The sequence below is a fragment of the Colius striatus genome, chromosome 5, assembly GCF_028858725.1.
Source record: "Colius striatus isolate bColStr4 chromosome 5, bColStr4.1.hap1, whole genome shotgun sequence".
Taxonomy (NCBI): domain Eukaryota; kingdom Metazoa; phylum Chordata; class Aves; order Coliiformes; family Coliidae; genus Colius; species Colius striatus.
The window spans coordinates 8,158,301-8,178,659 of NC_084763.1; the positions used below are offsets into that span (position 1 = coordinate 8,158,301).

Genomic DNA, 20,359 nt, shown 5'->3' on the forward strand with positions numbered 1-20,359 from the left:
TTAGGGTTGGAACTAAAATAACTACACAAATTAAAATCCTTAATTCTTGGTGTTTTCCGTTCCTGTGCTCCCTCTTCTGGCTTTCTGGAATTATTTAGCAAACACTTTATGCCCACATGGTAAGAACAACTCCGGTATCCTTTGTACAGGTATCAGTTGTAATGATAACACGAGCCCGGGTGGCTACGGTTTTGAGGTGCACTCTGAGCCTGTGTCATTCGGTAGAACCCATGCTGCAGTCCAGTAAATAGCTAGGTGTGATTCAGGTGAGTCATGCCATTTATTGCCTCACACCAGAGTATTTGCTCCGATCTAGCAGATCGCTGACACGGTGCATTGCAGCCTAAGGGGAGAATCAAATCTCTCTTCCTCTTCTGGAAAGCCCCCAGCAATTCTGCTGGGTATAAAACCCTTAGCAAGTGTATGTGGTGCTCTCAGGGCAACGAGCCTTATAAATATCAGCTGATGCATATCAGTGTTATTGTGGCCTGAGGGAGTGGGTGTTGCAGGAGGGTGGTTTTATAGGAAATCCCTGGGATTGTTAGGCTTCATAAAGACACTCTTATACCTAATTCTTTGTAAGATTAGAGACAGTAATTTTGTGAGTTTTGGTCTTTATGGTAGTTTATAGAGAGTGAATTTTGTTATACCAGCCAATAAAAACTGCTGTAGCACATCAAGGCTTTATGGCTATGCGATCAGTTTTTAATCACAGTGAGATATACAGGACTTTGAAGGGGGGAAAAAAAAACTTCACTATCTGTGGTATTAGAGATGTAATTGCATGGCTTTTAGTGCCACATGTTGCATGCAGTCCGCATGGTAGCTGTGACTGCTTTTCTTTTAGGGAGGCTGAGCGCAAAGAGCAGAGATCCGTTATATTTACTTTCCGAGCGAGCGAAAGCCACGAGTTGGACGCACATCACAGCGGCTTTAACGGGCCTCGGGGGTGCTCGAAAGGCTCGGGAGTGGGGAGCCGGTGCCCGCCAGTCGGGGGCGGCGGCGGTGCTGCAGGGCCGGTGCGGAGCGCGGGCGCTGCCGCCCCCTCCCGGCCGGGCGCCGGGGCGCGCACCGTCCCGCGCCGCGCTGGGCTGCCCCGGGGACCGAACGCCGCAGCGCGCCGCCGGGGAGGCTGCTCAGCGCCCGCGGCGCTCTGGGGAGAAGAACAAGAAGAAATAGTTATTTCGAAGGCGCTGAGGAAGCCCCAAATCCCCGCAGGAGGAGGGACATCAGAGGCGGCGCAGGAGCAGGTAGAGGCGGAGCGGCCGCCCCCCCACCCCCTTCTCCGCCCTCAGGTGCTGCTGAGCCCGGGACCCCTTCGGCGGTGGCCGGCGCGGGGCTGCACGTCGCGGCCCCGGCCAGCAGGAGGAAGGAAGAGGAAGTGAGAGCGGCGGCGGAGAGCCGCCGAGTGCCTTTGCCCGCCCCAGGATGGGATAGCACCGGGGCAGCGCAGCGAGGCGGCAGCGGTGGCAGCGCGGAGCCTGGCTCCCGCGGTGGTGGGCGGCCAGGCGGCTCCGCCGGCCCCGCGGGGCGGACACGGCTCTGCCCTCTCCGGGAGGTACGCGAGCCTCGGGGCTGGAAGGGGGAAGCGGCGGCGGGGCGGGATGCGGGAGCGTGGGGAGACGCGGAGGAGGGACGGGACGGGTGCAGGAGGCTGGCGAGCCCCGCACCTGCCCGCGGCGGGTGCCAGTGCAGCGGGAGGTGCGGAGCGGGGAGCGGCCGGAGCGAGCGGCCGCTGGGGCAGTGGGGAAGAGGAAACACAGCCTCGTGCTAGTCGGTGCGGCCTCGGCCGGCGGCTGCCGGCAGCGGGGAGGGGGGGAGGCAGCCCGGCCCGCCTCGCGTAGCGGCTCCTCCCGTCGCCCTGCCCGCTCCGCCGGCCCGCGGCCGCTCTTTCCGCAGCCACCCGGCTCTCCCTTGGCGCGACTTCGCCGGCGTCTCCTCCTCCGCGGGCGCCTCCTTCCCCTTCCATCCCCTGCCGTGCCCCGGGCGGCCCTGCCCGCCCCCCCGCCGCGCCCGGTGGTCGGAGGCCGCTGGTGAGCGGCGGCGGAGCCTCGCCTGACCCGGCGGGACCGGCGCGGCGGGGGCGGGAGGCCGGGCGGGCAGCTTTCGGGACGTCGCTCTCGGCAGGTCCCGCGGGGGTTAAGGCGGCGGGTCAGGCCGGGGCGGAGGCTCCGACCGCAGCAAGTGTCTGTACGGCCGCGGGCGCCGCTCGGGAGGAGACACCGCGACTTGCCTCCCCGCAGGCGGGCGGGCTCAGGGCTCGGCGCGGGTACCCAGCCGCCTCCCCCGAGAGCATCCTCCCCTCCCGGCCTGGGCCTTCAAGAGTTTTTTTTGAGGGGGTGGATATGTGTGTGCGCCTTTTCCAAAGTTTGTGCTCGTACAAGTGATCAAGCCGCTGATGGGTTTCAGCCAAAAATGACTGTTCTGAAATGCGGGTGGTGATGATGCAAAGCCCCGGTGTGAAGCCTGGTAAAGCGAGCGGGTATTGGGTCTAATAACGTTCACTTTTTAAAGTTTCTTGACTCGAAGACTTCGCAAAGTTAATTTTGAATATATTTTCCTTGCAGAACTAATACAGCTGTCCAGCTGTCCCCTGAGAATGGTGTAAAGTAAACATAAGAGTTCCTGAAAAAAAACCCCCAACACAGTGAGTACATTTCAATCAGCAACGTTTTGTTGTTAACTTCGTAAGAATACCTCTTAACTTGCCAAGGCTCAAGATGTGCAACAAACACATTGAGAGTGCCAATGATAATAATAGGGCAGGAAATGTACCGTGTGTTAATTGCTTTATTATAAACATGGTTGCCTCTGAGCTCTATTTCATGATACAGCACTTAGGGTGCAATCTCAGCAAGGATTGTTTTGAAGTATATTCATGAGCAAATGGGTTTTCTTTTGCTTTTGTCGCTCAGCTGCCTAATTGCCTCCGGTTCAAATATTTATACTTTGCAAAGAGGGGGAAATTGAGTAAGAACTGTGCAGAGTCCTCTTGTCTGAGACTGAGAACGTTGTTTCCTCCTCTTCCCCTGAGCTCTTTCTCTTCCTTCCCCCCAAATGCATGCACACGCACACACACACACACACATGCTGTCTCATCCTCGGTTATGTAATCTTGTAGACATTTATGGATCATTCATTGTTCACGTTAGTCCCATTCTTTGCATGTCATTCCTGCTTGATTGACTTATGCAGAATATTACACAGTAAAGAAAAAATATAGTTGAATTTTCATAAAGTTCTTCCAGCTTGAGTTTCAGATTTGCTTTCTTTGAAGATTTTCCTTTCCCTGATTTCCACCCCCCCCCCTTTTTTTTTTTCTCTTGGAGCTAAGTAGGTGGTAGAGATCTAATCTGATGGCCAGTAACTAGATAAGAAAGAGGAAGAATAGTGGTAACAGTTTGCTGGTAGAAGTCTCTCTTGTATACTGTTATGAAGACATCCATTAACACACATGCCATTAAAAGTACTGCAGTAACTTTTAAAAACTCACCAGTCAGGGAAAATAAAGATGAATGTGACTTAAACATCAGCATGGTGTTAAATGGGTGTTATTGAACAATTACAGCCAGTGTAGTCTGTGGATTTGAGTGTGCGATTTGACCAGTCTAGAGGTCTACCTGATGCTCAGTTTATTGATGCTGGGAAGGTTGTGTTAGGGGTAGTTGTCTTTCTTTTGTCTCTGTTTGTAAACTGTTTGAAACTCTGCTGTGCAGTACAACACACTTGTCCTCCCTGTAGTTGGCAGCTCTGCCAGGACTGTCATTGTCTGAGAATCTTTTTATTTTAATAAAGAATAGGGAGAAGAGGGCTGAGAACCTGTTTCTATACTTACCATTTTGATATTTTTCCTTATGTTCCATACCCGGGATAAACTTAAGAAGTGGACAATTCGGATGGATTTTGATGAGGGGATATGAAAATTTCTTACCTGCTTACTCTTTAGCAGTCTTACATGGTCACTGAAAGTATCTGCAGTTCACTAGTCATTATTATATAACCTGACTATGTGTGTTCTTAAGAGCAAGTACATCTGTTTCCTTACCTTCTTCAGGTGTAACATACTACACGTTGTCCTAACAAGTGGGATTTTTTTTTATGCCTCTTCACCCTTGTATTTGCAAAAAAACCCAACCCTTATTATGCTACATAAAGGTGTAACTGTTGCTGAAACACTGCTTTGTGCATTGTGCTTCCTGACAGCAATGCTTTCTGCAGCTTACTGCAGGTCAAGAGTAACGTGGTGTTCCACCCTTCCTTCCGTTCTTTGTTTTTTCTACCTAGTAGAAGTCTCTTTGATTTTAAGGTTTGGGCTCACAGGCGTGTTTTTTTCACAATGTCCAGCCTACAAAGTGGTGTTGGTCTATGATCTCATGTTTTCCATGTTGATACAAAGGGAGCAGAGCTCCTGTGTTAACACATAAGATGCGTGGCTTTCTGCTTTTGATACTCGCAAAGGGTTCAGTATGTGATAGAGGGAGAGGCTAATGTCTGTAGATTTAACTGTAACTAGGAAAAGGTTTTCATAGATCTCTGCCAGTGCACAGGCACACTAACATTCAATGTCTTCCTATTCCAAAGAGAGTAATCTTTTTCAGATGTATTGCCAATCACAATGTTTCTAATTCTGTAATTCTCAGATAAAGATTTGCTTGGGACTTAAATAAGGCCATCAAGTACAATTTGCCTCTCGAGCTCTGACTCTTTTATCACTTGATTTTCAGTTTCCAGGAAGTAAATGATCTCTCTAAGAGCTCTCTTTGTCGAGCTAGGATGTGAATGTGGAGTATATCCTTCTATTAAAAAAAAAAAAAAGAGTATTTGTAGAAGGTGATGGGATTTTGGGACCCCTAGAGACTAGAAAACATTGTACACCCTTGGAGCAAATAAAAGTGCTGTTTTCTCTTCTGGTTTATTACTCTGCACAGTTATGCCTGGGTCTAGTAGACTTTCTCCTCTGCTGTATCTCTGCACTGTCCTGAATTTTGAGGAATGATGAGTTGGTCAGGTTTGCACCCCTATTCAGTCATTATCCTCTTAAAAAGGAGGTTTCCAAAAGAGGTTTTATGCTGATTAAGTCTTTGTGATTTGAGCACTAGTGACTCGAAAGGGCTTTGTAACATGCCACCATTCAGTAAGGTCTGTGCTGTATCTTTAAAAGATTTCCTTGCTTTGAATGAGGGTTTTTTTTCCTTGTATTCGTGGCAAGAGGAAAGTGCCAAGTACACGTTGTTAAACTTGTGTCAGTTTAACAGAGCAACTGTTTAAAGAATTTCAGATAATTTTCCTTTTACTTGTCACCTTTTTTTTCCCCCTTTTCTTCCCCCCCCCCCCCCCAAATATAACACTGGAAAAAGAGAGAAAGAGAAACTAAAAGCAATTTGGCAAAAGACAGTATGTTGGCAGGCATTTGTTAGTAAGGATCTTAAGAGGTGATAATATCTGTGTGACACTTAACATAAAATAAACTGCATGCATATGGTGTTAGAGAGATGAATGGGAGAATAATCACCAAATTGTGAAGCTGTCTTTCAGTCAGCGTTTTTGCATCAAGCTATTTGCAAGGATCTGGTTTGGTGGTGTGATCTTTCATTATTGCCAGTGTTGTGAGACAGGAAAGAGATTGAAGGATAATGTCACAACCTTTCTGCTAGTTTCCTCAGTTTTCTGATCACTGTTAACGTTTAAGAGGAATATTAATGAGAAGTCTGTGCCACAGGGGATAGCTAATGTTTCCTCTTCTCTCCCTTTCAGATCTGATAGAGGTAAACTTCTGTGTTAGGGGCAGACACTTGAGTGCCACATAGGTGGTACCCATCAGCAAGCTACTCATTTCTCATGCTGCTGAGCAGATCGGTTTGTAAAGAGCATCCTTGCACTTAAGAGCAAGGTCAGCAGCGAATCACTTGGTGCCTGTGAAAATGCTTCTCCTCTTGCAAACACCTGAAAATGTTTCCATACATTTCTGGTCTTGTTTGTAAACACCTGAAAATGCTTTGATACGTTTCCCCTCTTGTTTGTAAACACCTGAAAATTCTTTGATACATTTCCTCTCTTGTTTGTAAACACCTGAAAATTCTTTGATACATTTCACCTCTTGTTTGTAAACACCTGAAAATTCTTTGATACATTTCCTCTCTTGTTTGTAAACACCTGAAAATTCTTTGATACATTTCCTCTCTTGTTTGTAAGCACCTGAAAATGCTTTTATACATTCTCCTGATGGCAGATTCTCGTTGTAAATATTTGATTTGACTGTAGTAGGCTTGGTTTCGATGGCTGCTAGAAGGGTGAAGTTGAGAGAGTGCAAGTGATGGCCAAGGCATTTTTCTATTCAGCGGTGAATTGCACTGTGAAGAGAACTTGAAGCTGATGCTGGTAGGGATGCCTTAGAAAAGTAGTTTATGTACCAATGAGCTCACTTTGGTACATTTCTAGTGAGTGTTTCTAGTTCTTTAGAAAGCTGAACATACTACCTGGAGATCTTATGCAAATATGATAAGCAACCTATTCTTACTGCTTTTGAGGATATAACTGTACTTACAGATTCTTCTGCTGTGTTCCATTTACAGTCAAGTAACACTTCAAAACTCCCCAGGAGCTAACAGTAGTGCAAGGCAGGGAGTGGGAACTACCAGTCAATGCTAGGGGAAAAGATTTCCTCTTTCAGATGGAAGTTGGTTGCTTTAAAGTGTTTGTGAAACATCATCTTCAGTAAAGAGGCTGGGAAAGGGGGGTGGGGGTGGGTGGGATAAGAAAACAAATTGTTCCCAAACAGATCTGTTACAAAATAATTGCTGTGTCCTAGCTGTATGTGTTTGCTTGTCTTTTGCTTCTGCTTTCCTTCTGTTTTTTATTTCTCAAAGTTAAACTGGCTTCATCATTTCTTCTTGCCTTGGTACCTCTACCTTGGTACCTTATTCTTGGTCTTTGACATATTTATTTGGCCTGACTCTCATCATTTCATCAACTTTGTCCAGTCCTTAAATAATTTCCTGAGCATCCCTTAGATTGTCACTCAAATGGATTTATTTAACATTTGAAAGAAAAGCTGTGGACTGAAATATGGCCTGAAATGTGTGTCATCTCCTGTATTCTTTCAAAGTCTCTAATTAACAGTGTTTATTGTACAATCCTAATTTATTTGGGGCACATGAAGTGTAAAATGGCATTGCTGCATCATCAGGGACTGAATTACTCTTTTTATTAGCTACATAAATATGTATATGATAATGTAGCTTTTTTTCTTGTTGGGTTTGCTTCAGCTGAAAGGGACCACGGGTCACTGTTTCTAAGACAACCTCAGATTCTGGAGATGAGATACCTTTAAACTCACATTCTTTAATACAGCAGAGGACGCTTGCTTGAAGATGATCTGATTTCACAGAGCTTTTTGCAAATCAGAGTGTATATGGGAACATGGGCAAAAGGTTCCACGTGGACTTTTTTGCTCCGTGATGTATGAAGCTGACAACCTGTAGATCACACAGAACCAGCATTCTACTGTTAGGCAAAAGCAAGGATATACAGAGTATGATCAGCCTCTTTCAGTTGAAATCCTATGTATGGTTCCTGGGATGAGATGACAGGTGCTATTCAGAGATTTTTTTATTCTAGTTCACTCTGTTTGATAGTAGCAACAGTAAGAGTCAGGGCTCCCGATTTAGTCTGTCAGAACCTTCCATAAAATTAAACATATAGTTGTCTTTTCCTATGACCTTTCAAATACTTTAAGTACAGAATATACTTTGTGTTTTTGTTGGCTGACTGGAAACCTGTGTCTGTGTTTTCTGATGCTCACTTGATCTTTTATGAAGTAACAGGAGCTGCATAAATGTTGTGAAAAGAGGGAGAATAATTTTTAATTTTATAAGAAAAGTAGTTGAAATATTTTTTAGTGTTTTGGAGTGATGGAAAGAGTTTAGCAAAAGCAGCATTTCCATAAACTTCTACAAAATGCAGTTGTTTTAACTTTTTTTTTTCCATAGATCTAGAACTGTTGTAGTTATTCATATATTCTTAGTACATGGATGAATTCTGCTGCTTGAGCATGTAGCTGAAGTGACAATATTACTTGCCTCTGTCTTTTTCTCTTCATCCGATGCACATGTATTTTATGGTCCAGAACTTTAGAGGATATGAGAGTCTTGGCAAAGACACCTAAGGTGAGCAGTCCAGGTGTGCATCTGGCTAGAATGGCAGTCTGCTGTATACTTTGTGGAATCTTGATGGAGTGACCATAGTGGGAGTGACTCTTTAAATTGCTGCCTTATATTTGAAGAGAGATTTTATTGTGGTAGGGCAATGAGGAATTCATAAATATTCACAGAATACCTTCAGACCAGACAATAAAGTTGATTTACATGTTTCTTCTCTAATAAGAAGAGAAAAATATCTATGGCAAGTTGGCATAATACAGTTTTTACTCTTGGTGCCAATACATGTATTTGTTCCATTCCAATACAGTATTTTCCCTTGATTTCCTCTCTGGAATACAATTGTACATTAGTTATCATAGTAATGGTTGTGGCTTCAGCTGGAAAATTGAAACCTGATAAGTGTTGGCTCAGCACGGGGACTTTTGGACAAACTTTTTTAATAGCACCGAGCCAAACCAACTTAAAAAAAAGTGATTCTTCCATTCTGGAAAGGATATCTGGTTATGCCCTTTGGTCACTAGGCTTTTAAAAAGCTGGAGTATTGGTGTTTGTATTTTTCTTCCTTTTTTTCATGGTTTTTGCTCACAAGTTTTTCTTTTTTCCCCCCTCCCTTCAAACCAGGGCACTCATCTGTCCAAACTCTACCCCCTGTGGTTCAAGTACATTCCTCCTATCAACCTTTTCACCCTACCTCCTGCTGTCCCTCCTCACACATACTCTGACATCTCTTCTGCTTACCACACTCACAAAATTCAGGTCTAGATGTAGGATCTAATTCTGAGCTATATTTTGTGGAAGTCTACAGTCTCTTCTCCTTATAGATACACTTGCAAGGTTCCTGTTGTGCTTAATCTTCATTTCTTACAAGAAAGCAGAAAATTTGAACATCCATTGGAGAGCAAAAGACAGAACATTTGGTGTGGTGGTGGTGAACTACCCAGGAGAAGATTGTAAAGGGGGGAAAAAAGATGCAACCAACCAAAAAAGCCTACAAAGCTGAAAGAAAATATATAAGGCATTTTCTACTTTGTACCACTTAATGCAGTCTTAACAATATCTTTAGCAAATAAGTAAAGATTTGACAGCTAATGTCAATTCCAAAAAAAGGAAGAAAGGGACATGAAAAATAGCTCACATCTTGAACAAAATAATATCAGATTGGGGGTTTTTATTGAAATTGTAACTAATGTTGGAAATAGATGAGTTTGTGCTGTCGTTTTGTTACTAATTTCCATATATTGTAGCCAAAAGTGAAGCTGCAGAAGTGCAATTGTGGAAAGCAATGTATAACATTTCAAAGGGGAAAATCATCTCTTCTGCCCCATGCTGCTCTGGGGCTTTCTCTGCCCTGGCTTTCTCCTCTTGACAGATTTGGACTTGACCTGTTGAAACTTCTGTGTACATTCTTCACCCTGTATAAAATGCAGGTGATTTCACTCTGTATTTCTTGGGTTAATCTTAGGATGTATCATGTGCAGTACTTTCCATAAACTCTTCTAATGGGAAACTAGCTTGTTGGAAGATGATATGTGAGTGTGTGTAACAAGAAGAGTCAGTAGCAATTGTGCTCTATGGGTTTCTGGAAGGTAGAGGTTTCAAAAACTTCATCCACTGGAGCTGCTAATGAGTCAGAAGACATCTTAAGATAAAGGAGAGATGTGTGCAGAGGGAGAAGGGAAGAAAGCAATCTCCATAATTTAAAATCCAAGTTGGAAGTCGAGTTCTAGTTTAAAGCAAACACATAAATAAAATGGTCTTGGGCTATTTGCACAGAAATTTTAAGTAGTTTTCTAGACTCATAAGCCAGAGGGTTCAGAACATCCACAATTTGGTGATGGGGGTTTGTTAATTCTAATTAAAACAGTTACATTTTAAGATTTTTTGTTTATGTTCCAAATTTATTAAGTTTTATAAAATTATTCACATCATGCTAGAGATGGTTTTCAGCTTTGAATTCATTTTGTATAATTGAAATTGTGGTTGACTGTATAATTGTGTTTGAAAAAGCAACTGTGTGCTGGCCTGTGGGCTACATTTTTGTAATTAAAGGAATGACAGCAGTCAGACTTACCCTAAATTGGTAAATAGAGAACCACCAAACTAGACTAGAAAATCAAACCTAAGTCAACCTGCAGATCCTTTGTTTCCAACTAATTGTTCTTGCTGTGTTCACTGGTCCCCATAAGCTTGACTAAGGGGATAAACCTTGCCTTCCTGTCTTGAGGCTTTTCTCTCTTGATCTATTGAAATTCAGAGTGGAGGGCCCCCTTTAGAAAACGACCTGTGGGTAACTGTCTTCTCTCTAACAAAGAGGCTCCAGCTGTGGCTATGGATCGAAGTGAGAGGTAGCCTCTCAGGCAAGCAAGTTGGAGTTGTAGTAATTCAGTAGTTTTAATTTAATTTGGCAATGGTAAACCTGAGTCAAGGCAGTTTCCTGACCTCTGATATCCTATGCTTCAATTCAGACAGTACCTGGGCTGGCCCAGTGTGTTTCTGAGATAGGTATTTGTAGTGGAATTACATTGTGCAGCTATGTAGTTTTAATGTGATGGGAGAGGTGTTCTAACTAAGTGGTTTGACATGGGAAGGATGTAGTTTCAGTCTTTGCATGAGGAAAAGACTGGTGTCTTTAACTGAGTGTGTCCTCAGGACAGCTGCTCTCCAGCACTTCAACGCTCTCCATGTTCCCACAGATAGGAGAGGAGAATTCAGGTGTGCCACATAGTGGTAAGAAGGACCAGGCATAGCCCTGGTTAGAAGGGCTCATAAAATGTGATCTACATCTTCCAGCTTCTTCATCCCAGTCTTTTTTTTCCAGCAGCCCCATCTGTGTTCACATACATGTGTAACTAATGCCTGGATGTAATGACAACTATCCTGTAATTAACTGCAGTATCAGTATTAGCCAAAGGGAGAGAGAGTTGTGTATTTCAAGTATGGTAGTCCATGTGTGTTGCCCTTTGGTGTGCATACTAAATGAGACAAGAGTCACTACTTAAAGAGAAGCTTTGGAATAAAAGTATCTTTTCAATTAAATAATCTGGATCTATTGTTTTGACAAAAATAGTACCAGTTACTGGTACAACTGGATACTTGGTCTTCACCTATTCTATGGAGAAGTTACAAGTGACAGCAAGGTGTGGGTATGTTAGGCATTGATAAGGATAAGCTGAAGCACTTAAACTTCAAGGTTGTTCCGAGCATCTTCTCAGTGTTAGCTTAAAAATACAAGGGTGGATAGTAAACCAAATGTGAACATAAAGGAATATATTTGCAAGCTATTTTCTGAATGAAAGGTGGAGAATTGCCTTCCTAGGGAGAGCATAGACATGCAGTGGGAACTCTTGTCTTTTACAGTTTTGCAGATTGGAATATGAAGTTTCTGCTGTAGGTGTAGTGCCTTGGTGAGCTGGTTTAGCTTAACTGGTCAGAGAAGATGCATGATCGATTCTTTTCAGATACAGGCAGAATTAAACTGCTCCATCTACTGAGTAAGGCTAGAGGATCTCCCACCAAACCCTGGGAGGAGCTCAGGACAACTGCATTTAAGTCTAACTGTTCAGCATTTGTAGTGAATAAATCTACACATCAGCTGTAGGTGGAAATTCTGGAACTCTTTTGGGGTATACTGAAGACAAAAAGAGTATTTGATGGTTGGATTCAGTTTTAGATATCTGCTATTGTTTGCTTTAATTTCTTAATCTGATGATGGGACAAAACCTCATGAATGCAAAGTCAAAGAGAAGGGAGCAAGTGGCTCTCTGGGTCTCATACAATGAAAGCTGGTAATTTGCCATAGTATTTCCAATAAAGATGTTAACTAATTAATCCTGCACTGCTGGCATAACTCAGCTCTGCCTGCTAACATAATGCTATTCAGTGCAGCAGTGTTAAACCACTAGAGAGTTTGGCCTTTTGAAGAGGAGGAAAGAGAATAATCTTGGATACACAGTGCTGTAGATGTTGACTCTGCTTGTGACCACTGTGTAACCTCTTTATGCAGGGAATCAGTCCATGGGTTCACAGTTCAGCACTTCACAGTGCTGAGTGAAAAATGAGTTCAAAGAAAGGAAGGTACCTTCCTTGAATTGTGTGAGAAGTTGATGCAGACTGCTAAAATATTCAGAGTTACTTTTTCCTTTCTAAGGTCTAACACTGATCTTCAGCTACTTCTGGTTGCATTGAGGAATTTGGGAAATTGGTGAAAGCACAGTGATACATGTGATAATTGCAAAGGCTTTTGCTGTTAGCAGAACAATTTGGATGCCATAAGGGAAGAAATTGTCTGCTGCTTTCTCACAGGTATGCTACTAAAGCAGAAGAGAAGGACCTGCTCTGATTTTGTGTTAGTAGAGCAGCTGTATCTTGGGAGCAGCAATTCTCCCATTGTTACCCTTGTACCCAGTGAGATTGGATTGCTGAAACATTTGCATAAATTAATATGTGTTTCTGCAGTAATTATTTAAAACTATTCCTGACAGAAAATAGTGTCTTCCTGCTGTTATCAGTGCCTTGCCTTGTACCATTGTCAAAAGAAGAGCAAGACTGTATTGGGAAGAACCAGCAGAAATTTATGATGACATTAGCCTCACTATTTGCTTCTGCAGAAATAGGGGAGAATTACTGGACAGTTATTTAAGTCTGTGGTATATAAGATCCACGATGAAATGTCTTTTCCTTCTTTTCTACAGAGCATTTTTATGTAGGTAGGAGGAGCAGGTGCTCATTGCTGATGAAAGCCATTGTATGCTACCTGCCCCTATAGAAGGGAAAATTTGTGTGTGTGTTTACTTTAAAACTGCCAATGCCAGTGGCATTTTTGTGGTGGGTTTTTTTTTCATTCTGCTTTTAAAAACCATGTCTTGGACTTCCTTATCTCCTCTCACAAAAGAGATTGTTCAGTTTTGAGCTCTTTGTTGGAACTGTACTGCCAGAAGCCTTCCTGGCCTCTGGCGCTATCAACAGAAAATGCTGTTCTTTAAAGAATGGAGTATAGTTTAGGAAGGAGAGTAGTGGGGAAATACCAAGACTGGTAGCAAAAAGACAGAACTTGGTGTTGCAAAGAAATGTCTGCAAAAATGTTCATGTTCCTGAAAACTTTAGTCAGTGGTAGAATGAGGTTAAGTGAAGGAGGAAAAGAGAGAAATAAAGCAAGAAGAGGAGGAAAGCAGACCTAAAAATGGAGAGGTCAGGGAATTAAGTTTGTTTAGGCATTATCTTTTTTTACAAGGTAAGACTGGAACAGGGAATCAGTGATCCTTAGCATTTTAGTTTATCCATTTAAATGTGTGAGACATAATTATGTACTTTGGAGGTTTACCCCTGTGCCACACAAGCTAAGTCTGTCAAAGATATGAAAATTGACTTTGAATATTGTTGGGCTGTTGTGTAACTGGTAACTGACTCTCAAGATGGGAAATTGATATATATAATGGCATATTCATTGGGTAAATGTTCCTAAGGAACACTTCACCCCCTCCCCCCCACCCCTAGCTTTAATACAAGCTTATTTTTGTACAGTATGTTGCTCAACTGGGCACAGATTCTCTAGCTGATGTCAAAGTAGGACCATAATGTGTTGGTAAAAAACCTTTGTATCCTCTGGTGTGACAGAGGCGTGTTGCCACTTGGATTGTCCTGAAAGTTAGGAGCCATACAAACTGGCTGCTCTTTCAGAACCCTCACTCTGGGCTTCCTCTATTTTCTTTTTTCCTCTCCATTCTTTCTGTTTGCTGTCACAGGGCCTTTTTGAGTCTTCAGTAGACAGCATTATGGGTTGTCTACCATAAGGCTGCAGTGGGAGTAAGGAAGCTCTTGAGCTTTTAAGGCCAATCCTAGATTATTCTGGGTCTTTTAAGGTGATATATGTGTGTGTGTGTGACGGAAGGATGGATTCTTATTCTCATTAAATTACAATGAAATATGCACTTAAGTTTTGTGGGTTTGCAAGTTATCCTGTTGATTCTTCACAAACTAAGGCAGATATGGGACATACTCTTTTATTTATTCAGTAGGGGCATGAATAATGATGGATAAAATAAATACATGGGTCAGGTCAGCTAAGTGGGAAGCACCTGTCTTATGCAGCTACGCTTCTGCCATTAGCTACTTTCTAAACAGCTTGGAAAGTCTTCCTATGAAGATTTTTACTGTTTAGGAGACAGGGGAATATAATTTCATTCAGGAAGCATTTTTTAAAATCAAAATACTTTGCTTTTTTTATCCAGGCACGTGTGCATGAGTGCAAACACACAGTGTGACAGCGCAGTAGGGTTTTTGCTTGTTATTTTTAATGGTCATGAATCTTAAGAAACTAGCCATTAAACTGTAGATGGAAACTGAGTAGCTGCAAACCTAATGGGAACTGTGATTGGATGAAGAACACAGGCACATGGCTGTGTTTCTTATCAAGAGAGTCTGAAGTCTGCTGGATTAATGGTTTTCATCTCATTTCACCGACCTGTGACCCTGAGAATTTGGTATAGCTAATAAGTTAAGCCACTAGTGGATTCTTTGCTGTTGGTTTCAGAGATCCACTGTGCCACAAAAATTGTAATATCTGTCTTGTAAGGATGGGTGTCCTGCTACTCAGGTGTGTAGTGAGGCCAGACTGCTCCACGGAGCTGTGAGCACACCAGTGGCTTGCAGTTATTGGAGCATAATTGTTTGGATTGTGTTGTTGCTCTTAAAGAGTGTTTGGTTTCGTTTCTGAAGTATCTGTTGGAGATTCCCCTTTGAAGGACTGAACATCATTTGTAGCTAAATACTTCATAGCTGTTTTTTTTCTTTCTTGAAAGCTGAAAATGAGTGAAACTGAACAGTCCTTCACGCTGTTCTGACTTCTGTATTAGGAAGGAATGATGGGTATCAGTGTAACAGGCAACACATTTGAAAGAATTCTCAAAATGTTTTTGCAAGACCTGTGGAAATGAGTGGATCTCCAGAGTGTTAAAAGGGAATAAAGTTTTATTGCTCACTGTAAAGCTACTAGTAGCAGGAGTAGTTATACTAAAGCAAGACAAAGTAAAGTTTAAATTTAAACCAGCCTGTCTGTGCTGGTCCATGTAGATAGATCCATATAGATAGACTTCTGAAATAAGCACCTTTTTAGAAGGTCTTGGAAAGGAAAGGCAGTGAGTTACTGTTCAGATTAGTTTAGAGGCTTTTGGTTTGAAGAGAAGCTACATTGAGTTAAGCATCTAGCATTTTGCTTTAACTACAAATTTTACCACGAAGACAGACAAAACAAGGAGAGAGAAAGGTTTGCAGATATAATTTGTTGTCTTGACTGTTTTGGCATTTCTAAATATCAGCAGTGAGTGGAGAGTTACTGGCAGGCCTGTTATGTAGTGTACAGCTTTAGCAGCGTGGCTGCCAGTGAAGCCAGGAGCTTACTAATAACTGACTAATTGTTTCTGTCACACCTGCACAGGCCTCTCTATCTCTGCGGAACACGTTAGGATTCACGAGAAGATATTGAACCACGATGAATCACAAACACATTTTAAGTAATTCTTTTGTCATTCTGCTTGGACCAAGTACACTTTTCCTCAACAATACTTTACTTTTCTACCCCATCAGATCTTTTTTGGTTTTTAGTAAGAGAAGTGAAAATCAGAGTAATTAAACCCTCTCTGGTTATTCAAGCTTACCTTTTACTGGGCACTTTGTATCCCAACGTCTCACTTTTTACCTCTGAGCTCCATTGTGTGATTAGATGAAAAAGCCACAGTCTGTGCTGGATTCATTAATGCAGTAATATGGCTAAATCTTAATGTGACACATTAGTTGTGAAGCTCTGACTGCCAATTCTGTCACCTCCCTGGGTGTTCACCCAGCTAACAGCTGGTTTCCAACGGAAGACTGTGTCCCTCTAAGTATTGCTCATTGGGTCAGATGATGGTTACTGAAACTGCACGGGAACTCCACGAGCCTTTTCCATATGAGAGGGCCTGTGCTATTCCAGGATTTTGCTGTGATCTCACCAATACATGCCTGCCAAGTTCTTAGTTTGATTTACTGTTCTCATTTGCTGTGTAGACTTAGGCAATCATGAAAGGAAGGACTAAATCAGAGTGGGAATGACTATGCAAGTAACTGATGTAAATATAAGAATGAACAGCAACAGCTATAGAGTTATTTAACTTCAGATATTTATTTGAAAAGCTCAGTAATGAGATTGATCAAAAATGCTGTATTTTGCTGGGACTGGAAGGAGATCTCACACAATGTTTAACTGAAATCATGTACAGAAGAGAACCTCAGATGTCATTGTCTTTTATTTGATGTTTCCAGCATTTCTAAGCTAAAACTTCAAGCTGGATTTCTGCTGGAAAACTATTGTATTAGGTGTGGAGAGCAAGAAGGGCTCCTATCTCAAAAGTTGGATCATCCCCACCACTATCTCAATCTTTTAGCTTGGTACCCTTAGAAACAGCAACAGATTGTGTTGCTTGTATGTATGGGATCTGTGTCGGTTTTCTCTTTTCCCCTCTACAGTAACATTTAAAGTGTCAAGTGACTCAAGCCAAGTCAGCAGATCAATGAGAGATCCAAAAGATGCAAAGCTCAGACAGGTTTTGTGAAAGTAGGAAACTGAATGGAGCAGAAACTGTAAGGTAAAGATTCTGGTGTGTGAGCCTTATTACGCAGCTGGAAACCTGCACCAGGAATTCAAGATGGGTTTGGCCTCCTGCTCACAGAGAATCTCTTTGCTTTCCTTTGATAGACAAGTGGATGAGAAAAGGAACCTCACTGTCCTTAGTAAAGAAAACATAAGGAAAGGCCTGAAAGCCAACTTTTTCTAAAACCAGATTGCCATCTCATACCTTACCTGACTTCTACTCTGAAATGTGTAGTGTGATGTCAGATGTGTGATGCCTCCCTGTCAGATTAGTTATAAAGGGCCTTCAAGGTAACAGATTGAGGCTGCTCAAAGTTCTTTGAAATGTTTAAGTAAAAAATATTTGGAAGCATTTGCTTTAAATGTTAAAAAACTTCAATGAAACACTGTCTTTTATACACTTTGAGGCAGTCCTGTGCTGATCATACAATGAAAGAGCAGAACTGAAGGGGTAATGCTGCTGGTGAATGAGACAACAAACATGTAAAATAAATGTACTGTGTGTCCATATGGGATAGTGCTGTGCAGATGGTGGGGAAATGCAGATGAAGATTTATAGAATTTCATTTTACTAGGAGCTCAAATCAAAGAAACTTTTTATTGGCCAGTAAAGGTAGATTACAAATTAATTTTGTGTTTGATAAGGGAGTCTTTTGGAGCTCAAAGCATGAACACACGCTGAATAGTTTTGCTGTAACTGGAAAATCCACAGTCTTATTTTTTGTCTCTTTATAAATTTTTACAATCCACTGCTGCCTTGCTTCACAGGTAGAATTTAGTGCTCATCTCCAATTGGAGGAGCCATAAAATGCAGATGGCTGGTGTCTAATGAGGCACCAGGTCTAGTGAAGTTATCTCAGAGCTGACCTGATAGTAGCTTCTACGATGGCTTTCTTCAGACCTCAGTTGGTAGCTTAGTTCTTCCTTTTGACCTGCAGTTAGTCCCAAGGGCCTGACCAGGCTGTTTTTTTTCCATCTGAAACTGAGAGAATGAACTTAAGGGTTTTGTTACTCCTCATTCCCAGCAGTACCATTGCTTACTTCTGGTACCTGTTCATAGATTAAATGAATAGGTGCTGTAACTCAGCATCTTTCTTTCTTTCTTTTAATAATAATTGTTTCCCCTCCTCAAGCTTAGCACAAATTCTCTCTTCACTTTGAGGAAAGCATGCTCCTTGAGTTTGTCATACCCTTCTCCATTCTAACAGTTAAATTTATCAAGTAGTACCTTTTTTTTGATGACACTGTTCTTTTCTAAGCCCTTGTGACTTGAGGACTGTTGTAAAGTACATCTGCTGACTGAATTACAGCTGTCACTGCTGTGTTTTGGTCCACTCCAGTTCCACTTGCCTTTTTTTTTCTCTACTCTCTAAGGTTTTAGTCTTTTTTTTTTACTTAAGTGTTTAAATTTGTACATGTCTATTTCATTTACAGTTCTTAAAATCAGATTTATTTTCAAAGTCCTTTTTGAGAAGGAATGTGTGGGAATGTGTGTATAAACCATAAAAAGTGTTAGTCCATTGGGAACCACATCATTTTACAGTTTGTTTTCCTACCTACTGGTATTTTTAACTAGGCCATGCTTTCCTTTCTTCCCCCCACACCCCTCTTTGGGGAACACTATTTGAGGTGAACGTTTTTCCTTTAGGATTATGCATCCCAGTCAGACCAGGATTACACATCTTTTACACACCTTAATTCTGAGTTAATGCTTCTGTAGCAGTCCTGAATATTATATGCTGCTTCTGGGTTTGTGGGTTAATGTGAATTTAATGCAATTATTTTCAGCAGCTGTCTTTTCCCTTTAAATCCTGTAACTCTGCTACGCTAAGCTAATGAAACACAGCTATTGTGGCATACTCGGCTGCTCTGCTCTGCTTACTAAAGCCACTCATAAAGTAGAAGAGGTTTTCCTGTCTGAAGCACATGACAGTTCATGAGGGGCAGCAAGATTTTTTTTTTCTCTTTTAAATAGGTGGAGGTATTTTGTTTAGTATAACATATTTTGGTATTTTGCAACTTCTTTCCATTTGGAATCTCTTCCTTCCTTATATGCTGTGTTTTGTTAAAGAGAATAAAAGAAATATATGATATAAAATATAAAGTCAGTTGTTGAGGGTACAGAAGGAAGGATGGTAAAAGCCTCTAGTCTGCTGCTTCACCTTTCATACTAAAGCAGATGCATCCCAAGTATCTCTTACACGTTTTTAAGTACGACATGCCCAGGGTGGTGGAAGTTATGCTGGTTCTTGAACAACTAGCACCTGGATGGTATGTTTCAGGATATTTGTGGTGGTGAAGCTCCTGGTAGCTTACTGCAACAAGAATCACTGTGGTTGCAAGGCTGGACTGCTTTCCAGATGAACTAAAAGTGCCCACCTACTTGAGAGGGTGCAGGATTCGGCTTGAAGTCAGCAAGATGACTTCACTGCTGTATCATGTAGGAGGAGAGGATTCACTGCAAGGGAGGCAACATATGTTTAAACTTAAATATCATATAATTAGCCAAACTGGCAAAGGAAACTGTGAACAACATAAGGAATATGTATTAAGTCCATTTTATGATGTTTAAAGAGTTCCCCAGTGTGAGAACCCCTACTCCAATATTAATCTTTTAAAAGCATTCCTAGCCTACTAATGGATGCATCTGTCTCTGTCAGCAATAGTTGCAGCTTGATTTGCTCTGGTTCTTCCTCAGGTGTGTTGATACACCTGTTGTGGTGGAAGGATAAGCTCAGTCAGGGAACCCATCCAGGTTAAAAATAAATGGATTGTTTTTCTTTGGATTATTTCTCTGCTCACTTGAGGTTTGGATCAGTTTCCCGTGTCAGACCACAAATAGTCTGTGACATGTGACTGAGGGGCTCTGCTAGAGGAGGGGGTAAAGCAGGAGAGAGAGGGAAGGAAAGGACACAAACAGAAAACTTGGACTCTGGGAGAAGTGTCTCTGTAAATAGACCCTTAGGGGAGATGGTAGGCGTCAGTAAGGATACAGCAAACTTGTGAATGAGAGCAACATGCCACTCTTCCAGCTGTATATATTTTTGAAGAATATTAACAGGTTTAACTGTGTGGGTATTCTTCATTATTTAAGTGAGAAGATGGTTTTATTTTTGGTATAGCAGATCCTAGTAAAATCAGCCCCCTTTTTTACTAAGGTGTTATTCAAGCCTATGGGCTGTTCTGTTTCTCACCAAAATTAGTGAGAGACAGTCACTGCCTTAAAGATACTGGCCTAATTGCATAAGATCATACAATCTCTGGTAGAGGAGCAGCGGCACCAAGAAGCAGTTTGACCGAGTTAATAAAGTGAGTTGGGACCTGAGGTATTCGCTGAAGGCAACTCTCCCATGTATGGCCCTGTCACACTGCCAACTTCTTCATCTTTCTGCAGTAATCCCCTTCATCCCCTAGGGCTGGACCTGGAGATGCTGACATGGAGGGGAGAAGGGTGAAGAAAGAAGAGGTTTTACTTATAAATACTGCTCCACGTAGCATATGGTGTCTTGAAACTCATTCTGGACGTGTGACATCCGTTTGTCATAAAATTACAGGCATGTGTTGTTTCTGGCTGATG

The 20,359-nt window shown here is 42.1% G+C and overlaps 1 protein-coding gene across 5 annotated transcripts in view; it reads left to right on the top strand.

The window, feature by feature from the left end:
• The first annotated feature begins 1,148 nt into the window (after nucleotides 1-1,148).
• ELMO1 (engulfment and cell motility 1) overlaps nucleotides 1,149-20,359 on the top strand; it is a 309,377-nt gene continuing 290,166 nt past the window's right edge. For 3 of the 5 annotated variants that reach the window (XM_061996716.1, XM_061996714.1, XM_061996713.1), the window contains exons 1-2: nucleotides 1,332-1,558; nucleotides 2,568-2,647. The gene's annotated coding sequence lies outside the window, so the exon portion shown is untranslated. Of the gene's footprint in view, nucleotides 1,251-1,331; nucleotides 1,559-2,136; nucleotides 2,470-2,567; nucleotides 2,648-20,359 lie in introns of those variants that run through there. The other 2 variants (XM_061996717.1, XM_061996715.1) reach the window with 2 other exon arrangements.